An 8,034-nucleotide genomic window follows, 5' to 3' on the forward strand; every position below is an offset into this window, starting at 1 on the left:
GTTTTTCAGCCCAGTTGGGTTTTTTTTGTTATTGTTGTTTTAAATTACTACCTCAGCTTCAAGCCACTAATGTCTTCGCTTATCCTCCTACAGTGTATGCTCAGTTTCAATGAGCTAGAAGTTACTTTTCTGAGTTTTCAAGTTAAAACTTCAGGGTTTGCATACTCAGGTTATTTTACTACGCAACAAAAGAAGAGTCATACCTGCCTCAGTTTTTTCACCCAGAAATAAAAATCAACTCCAGTCACCTCCCACGGCAGCATGCAAGTTTCAGCAATAGTGCAGTATCCTGTTGTATCTTTCTCCTCTGACCAACAGACACCAGAAGCCAACTACTTCAGAAATACATACACACTTAGCTTAGAACAGGGATGTAATAGTTTTCATTGATGCGGTGTCACAAAGCACCATCACTCAAACATATGCACGTACCTTTCACTACAGGGATAGCCTTAGGCTTGGTTAGGACTTCCTGAGGATGGAAAATGCTGTACACAAGCCAAACACTCCAAACCAAAAACTAAGATATGCAGGATTTTACAGATGGGGAGCTGAAGCAGACAGGATTAGTTATAGCCAGTCAAGGGAAGTCTGTGCCTGACATAAGTTATATGTTCACATTTAAACTGCAAAATCTAAAGTCACTAAACTGGGGAAGAATTAACTTTTGAAGAGCTCAAGCACAAATAGGACACCTAAGAAGCATACAAAGACAAAATGCTATCCTTTTTTATGCTCTGAAATAGTTTAAGTAGTACAAGTATTTATCCGGGTACTTGTCTGCTTTGTTTAAATGCCATCCTTCTGATTCGTGAAACATGAAAATAAGAGAGCAGCAACAGTCCATCTTACCCTACAGGAGTTCAGCAATTTCTTATCCAAATATTGAACCAGACAGGTTTGGTCAGGATGGAGTACTAATGGAAGATGATGAGGTAAGCAAGCAGACATGTAGCCAAGCTCAAATGGCCTGCCATCCGTACTGAGAAGTGACAGGCTAAGCTTCACACACGTTCCAGTGCCAGCAGTATTTCTTTCTATACTAGCAACTCTGCTATTGTATCTTAACCTTCAGTCGCCCCTTACAGCAGGCAACAGCACTTCAGTTCAGCATCCAAGTTACTCACACTTCTCAAATTCATCAAGTTTCAACTTTGTTGTTCCATATTATCACTCAAAAAAAAACCGAAAAGATGAGGTCCTAGGTGCCCACTTCTTCCCCACCAGAAGAAATATATACCATATTTTAGCCCATTCAAGTAAGTAGCTATTGAATGCTGTTTTCATTACTCCTCTCTCCTCCTCACTTACTAAATACTACATCAAATAACACTCTGGAGCACAGCAGTAGTTTTGAGGCACGCTTACACCCACTACACTCCATTCCAAATAGGACATAATGAATAATTATTTGCCACTACTATTACACTGAGATAATTGAGAAAAAAAGGTTGCTTTTTTGCTAAACTAGGATTGTAATTCTAACTGTCAGTTCATCAAAAAACTATACAACTATATAGACTATATCAGTAGATCCTAGGTATCTAAACAGAGACCCTCACTTAAAAAAAAAAACAAAAACGCACATCCTCAAACAGTCCATAGAACAGAAGTCTCCTACGTTACAAAAACAAAGCTGGTTCATACCACAATACAAAAGCCACTTGCAACCTCAGTGGCCATCTACATGTTGACTAAGAAATGCTGAGTTGCAAGAGACAGAACCCAGTGGATCCAGACCCATCCAGCCTCGAGCATGTTTCCACAACTTTCTGTTGATTCATAATCTATGTCACACTGAGGCTCCAAACTTTAACCTTTTTCATATTCTGCATACTGCTTTTGGACTGTGGAGGTTGATAAAACAGCAGAGTTTGAGAGATCAAAATGATAGACAGCTTTTGTCACTTGCATGCTTCCTTAAATATGATAAGTTTTCATCCCTGTAAAACCAAAAGAGGTCAAATCAACAGAAGCCTTGAAGGAAGAAAAAAAAAGTGCATTTTTCACTGGGAAAGCAGGGGGAGCTAAAGGAAGCAGTACCTTTATAAAAAGATTTTTCCCCGTAAACAAACTTTGGAGGGTAGAATAAAGAACACAAACATCACACAGTATCCATTAGTAACTGTATGAAACTGAGGAATACTTTACTATGACAAAATCTAAAGCCATAATTCAGAAGGTGAAGCCTAAAGCATGTGCACAGCACTGAAGGAATGATTTAGCACCACTGATACCAACACAAACTGCACAGAGCAAAAATTAAACAGGCTGCAATAATAATTTGAACTGCCCAATTAGGTTAAAAAACACATTTACCCTACAAATTAAAAAACCCCCTAAATCCCTCAAAGGCATTAATGGTGTTCACAATGTTATTTGAGATGCAAATTAGCGACCTAAAGTTAATATAACACCAACAGAAGTTCCTATTATTCCCATTCATGGCTCAAGGGGAGGCGACAGTAGAAGAGAAGCCACAGCCTTGTTGTACAAGGTCTTATTAGGACAGTAAAGGTTTTTCTCCATTTTTAAAGTTAACCCACCTTAACTTCAGTGTAGAAATCAAGTTATAAATGTCACCTTTCATAAACCCAGAAAACTTAAGTGCATTAACAAACAACAAGCCAGCTGCCCAGGCTGGTTGGATGAGGGGGTTGTTAAGGAGAAACAAGTATTCTTCAGAAAAAAGGAATTCAGATCCTGTCTTCCAGCACCACAGATCTCAGTCTAAAGCACAAAAAGAAAGGTAGAGACAGTGCTGCTGCAGTTATTTCTTCAACTATTTCCTGTACCAGCTGGGTTCCAATTCTAAAGCTCATCAAATGCAGAAACAGCTTTCTTCCATCTCAAATGCCTTTCCCACAATGACTCGTAGGTCTTGGTACACTGAGTCGGTTTTGCAAATGACGCTTCTAATGACAGCTCTAGGCAAAATATTGTTTGATTTCACACTCTTAGCTCTATCTGTACAGACAGACTTACACACATTGAAGAGCGACTGCCATCACTGGCACTGCATGTCCAAAGCTCTAGGCCTGCAATTTGATACAACAGTATTCTTCCCTGTACGTTTACTGGAGTTTAATTTTCACAGGAACTTAAACCAATGTTGCCATACCAAATTCAGAGCAATGATGCTAACATTAGGTAATCAGAACCCTTGATCTTACTGTTAACAACCAACAAGCAAAGTGTGATGGCCTGCATTTCACTAAAATATAATCAAGTTCAAACAGTGGAAAGCCAATTATATTAGTTTTGCTTCTATAATTCAGTAAGTTTCCTAATTTAAACATTTTGTGTTTTCTAAAGCATGATATTATATTCAACTGCTTGCTTTAAAAAAAAAAAAAGTGCTGTCGGTAAACTGAGCACCATAACCCAGATAATGTATTTAGTAACAACCCTGCCTACTTCCTCACCTCAACCTAAAAACTAGCAGAAACATGGCCTTCAGAAGTTATTTGTGCCCACTAAACAACATTAGAAGTTAGCTGAGGCGTTTCTTGCCAGCTTGTTGATGACATTATTTCCCAAACTGACCAAACAGAGAAGCCAAAACAGCACAAAATGTAGAAATGGCAATATTACAGAGCTGACAGTTACCTTGACTTCAGGTTTTTCTATACTCAACAGCACTGAAACATCCTGTTGGGTCACAGAAAAGTTTGTAAAACAGCCTAGAAAGGAGTTAAAAATGCGCTGCCTTTTTTTTTTTTTTTTTTTTTTTTTTTACAGGCCTCCTTTTGAGGGGAAAAGAAAGCCCTTAAAGAAAACCATTTGCTGAAAATATGACTGTCTCAATCCCCCTAGCAGAGTGTTTACAGTTGAGAGACACTAACAAAGCGCAGATTTTTTTCTATACAGACTCTTTCATCACTGGATTGCAATACTTCACTGTCGGCTAATATCTTGTTAAGCACACAAACTTCATGACATACCAAAAAACATGTTTTCAACATAAATGGTTACCTCTCAGGTATACACAGTCAACAGATTAAAACAACTTGCCTACCAAGAAAGTATCAGCCACTACTACACCTAGTTCAAGTAGCTGTTTCTCTAGCCATGAATTTCTTCCCTAGAATTAATGAACAGGGCTACTTTCTGCTCATTAACCCTTCCTTTCGGAGTGTTCATAAAGCCCTTCACAGGTTTCAGTGTGTAGTTTCACTCCCCCAGCAAGCTTACGTTACCTACAATATTTAGAATAAAAGTTACAGCTCCTTCCACAATGGACAGGAATGTCTTACATGTTCTACCATAATATATATTTCAAAATTTAAGTTTATATGTAGATGTGTAAGACTAAAGACAAGGTCCTATGAACATTTACCTGCAAGATCATTCTTACATGAATATCAGATCTCAAGAACATAGTAATCTAAAAATAGTCCAACAGTTTATTTTATAGAAATAAAAATTTAACAGTATAAAGCAAGCTAAAAGATGCACAAAACTTATGGGCTTGCAGCGGAGAAAGAAATTCACTGTTGCCAAAAGGAAATATTTCTGTTTATATTATGACCTTCAAAATACACTAAAAGAAATGAAAGTCACAATATAAATACTGATATTTTCCACTAAAGGTTTAACAAGACTTCTTAGTACTATTTAAGAAAACTCAAAGCACAACCAGAAAGGACAAATTCTTAGAACAAAACTCAAGACCAGCATCAAAAAAAAAAAAAAGTGTAGGAGCAAGGAACGAATCCTGTTTGGAAAGTTTTAAGTACACTATGTTTCTAAAGGGAATAATCTATCAAACCACAGGAGGTGACTAGAACTGCCATCATCACTGCTAACACAAAGGAATGTAGATTGGGGGGAGGCAACAGAGGAAGGGGGAGAAAGAACAGGCAAGGGAAAAGGAGAAGGAGCTAAAAAAAGGGAGCTACAGTAATGGCTACCAGATTCTCAAGGAATTCCTATAGGAAAGAATAAATCCTTCATGCCATTTTAAAAATAAAGCAATCCACACAATTAACTGCAGTCATTTCAGTAACATTAAGCTTTCAGTTTATCTGCTCACCGTATTTTCATAAGTATAGTTTTACGCCATATACTAAACTTCCAGAGCTCAACACAATGGTTGCAAATACAAATAATATTTCTTCTTTCAGCCTCATCATTCCCTGCAGAAAAACAGCTTTTAAAGAGGACGTAGAGAATTTTAACTATACCAAATTCAAAACATGCCTTCACAATTACTTAATCAACTTTAATCCTCAAGTTAAAAAGACAATAACTATGGGTTACACACTGGCAGGTAAAGGCTGCTAGAGGACAGCCAGATTACCACAGCATGGACCATTCTGAAAGGGTATAATTAGGGTGATGGTCTTGCAGATCAATATTTTAAGTTTATGTCTAATAGGCAGTATGCACATCCATATGATGAAGAGTAGAATCTTGTTACTGACAAAAAAAAAAATATACAGATGATTAAAAATAAGTCACATTAATGTGAACATTATTTCCCAGAAATTCAAAATAAATTAGTAGTAAGCTTATTTTCTAATTAGGAGTTCTACCAGCTTACCTAGAACTACTTGGAATATATGTTTTAGCTCCCTACACATACTGATGTCCTGCCTCCGAGTACAATTCTTCCAGGCATTTTCAGAAGTACAACAATCAAAGACACAAGCTCTTTGGGTTCTATCGTGTACACTGCATCTCCCGTAAAACCAGATCAAGTCACATGCTTCATTAGCAAAGTTTCTGCTATTCAGCAAACATTGTACTCCAGATTTCATAAGCCCGACTCGAAGCAAACAGACTATTCACAATTAGAACACATCCAGAAACAATTCAGCTTGCCACAAGATACACAAACTTACTGGTTCTTGCCAAAAATGGCTTTGATGAAAATATTTTCTAGCAGTCAGGCACATGAATGGGAGGCAATGCAACAGTAAAGCTTGTAATAACTGTTCTCAGGAGCTAATTTTAATGTAAGCACAGTGAACCAGAAAATAGATTTGACCAGCTGGCTCAACTCATCCCGAGGCCTAGAGCTCGGCATGCACGTTTAAAGGCAGTGTCTTATCTGGTCTGACTCACCACGCCACGCTCAACCTGAAAGTTACAGTGCTACTACAAAGCACCGTTTCTGTAACGGCTGTTTGCTGAGCGGTTGTGATGGACAGATCGTTTACCTAAAGAGAAAACACCTTAACTTTCAGGTCTGTACCGGAAGAGTTCAGATAACTGACACTAAACCAGACGATCATCTGCAACAGCCATCCTCTCCGTCTCACACAACCCACGGCGACCTCCTTAAATAGCATCCCAAATTTCAAGAATATATTCCTGCGTAGCCTTCGCGCAGGCAAGCAGACATTTAATAAGCCAAATAATCAGAACAAAGCCGCGTTACTGCCCTTAGAAAAGCCGGAATAACACAAAGAGCCTATTCGCTGGTCAATTTCGGACTTTCTATCCCAACTGGTTGTTACACTTATCAGCCATAAATGAGAAATCAACTTTCTTATTGCTGGGGGGGGATCACCGTGCTCACCCAGGCACCACGGTGAGAGGCAGCAATCGTGGAAAAAACCACGCACCTCCTCTGACGTAACCCTACCCTTGAGCAACAGAGAGGGGAGAATCGCCTCAAAGCCCCGGGGGATGGATGTGCCCGCAGACATGTGCCCGGCGGAGCGGCGGCGGCACAAAGGCGGCACCGCCGGGCCCGGCCCGGCCCGGCCCAGGACCTTCCCCCTACCCCTCCTCCTCCTCCCCGGCCCCCCGCCGCCAGGCCCGGGGCCCTCGCCCGGAGCTGGGAGACACAGCACCGCCGCGCAGACAAACCAATTCCCATCCCGAGCAGCAATTATTAGTGTCAATAAGTTGTTTTTCGGGGGGGGGGGGGGGATTGGAAATTTCTCCTCGCCTGACAGGGCTGCGGGCAGCCGCCGTTGCGCTTCCACACGAAGTCTCCAGCTAACGGCAGGGCGAAGGGGAGCTAATCCCTACCTCTGGCGGGGGTGAAGGAGCGCGGCCCCCCCAGTCCGAATACCTATCCTAATATTAATAATAAATATAATAGCTATACCTACTTATCTCTCTATCGATATAACTAAAGAGATGAGCAGCCTGCAGCAGGAAACTGCTGCCGCGGGGAAGGGCAGCTCCGGGGTGACATCCCCGCTCCACAGCACCCCCCCCCGCCCCGCGGCGGCGCTCTCTCCCCCGCCCGCCGAGCGCTGTCCGGTCCCTACAGCCGCCCGGGCTCTGCCAAGGGGTGCGGGCCCGGCCGCCGCCCCCACCCCCGCCGCCTAGCACTGCCTTCGACCGCCTCAACGGCTGTCCCCCGCCAGCCACGCTCGCCCCTCCGCTGGCGGGCGCTGCCCTCGCGGCCTCCCGCCCCACCGCAGCGCTAGGCACCGGTACCTGCGCCCGCCCGGGCCGCCTCCCTGCGCCTATGGACCGGGCTCCTCAACGGCAATTGAACAAAACACAGCCGGCTCCGCCCCCTCCCGGCACCCGCCTGCTCCCATTGGCCGGAACGCCCGCCCGCCGAACTCTGACCCGCTCTACCATAGGACGGCGGGAAGCGTTGGCCCGGCCCAGAAGGGGCGGGGGGCGGGCCGGTTCCCGGCAGGGAGGCACAGCTGTGCTGCCGGGTGGGGCGGGGAAGCGGCGCCGGACTACAGCCCCCAGGAGGCATTGCGGCGGCGGGGCGCCCGTCTCTCATTGGCTACCCAGGGAGGGTGCGGAGGGGGCCGCTTGGGGGCGGGCAAGTTGCGCTTCTCGCCGGGACGGGCGATGACGTCATCGCGTCCCCGGATGGAGCCGCAAGAAGGACGCGGGTGCGCGTGCGGCACCCGGGTGGCCGGGCTGCGCATGCGCACTGGCGAGGCTGGGGCTGGGGCCGGGGCCGGGGGCTCTGCACCTCAGGAGGGCGGGAAGAGGGGGTGACTCTCCTCAGGGCGGTGGGGTTGGGGTTGCCCGTCGCCCGCAGCGGGGCCCCAGCACACCCCTCAAGGCTGCCCTGCTGGGTTTGGGCCTTGTCAGTCTGCGGGC

At 44.2% G+C, this 8,034-nt stretch overlaps 1 protein-coding gene across 2 annotated transcripts in view; it reads right to left on the reverse strand.

Annotated features, from left to right (window-relative positions):
• FAM53A (family with sequence similarity 53 member A) overlaps positions 1 to 7,424 on the reverse strand; it is a 73,781-nt gene extending 66,357 nt beyond the window's left edge. For both annotated transcript variants that reach the window (XM_082482269.1, XM_082482268.1), the window contains exon 1: positions 7,402 to 7,424. The gene's annotated coding sequence lies outside the window, so the exon portion shown is untranslated. The remainder of the gene's footprint in view (positions 1 to 7,401) is intronic.
• Between the last annotated feature and the right edge of the window lie 610 nt (positions 7,425 to 8,034).

Source organism: Vanellus vanellus (genome assembly GCF_965231255.1).
Source record: "Vanellus vanellus genome assembly, chromosome: 4".
NCBI classification, from domain to species: domain Eukaryota; kingdom Metazoa; phylum Chordata; class Aves; order Charadriiformes; family Charadriidae; genus Vanellus; species Vanellus vanellus.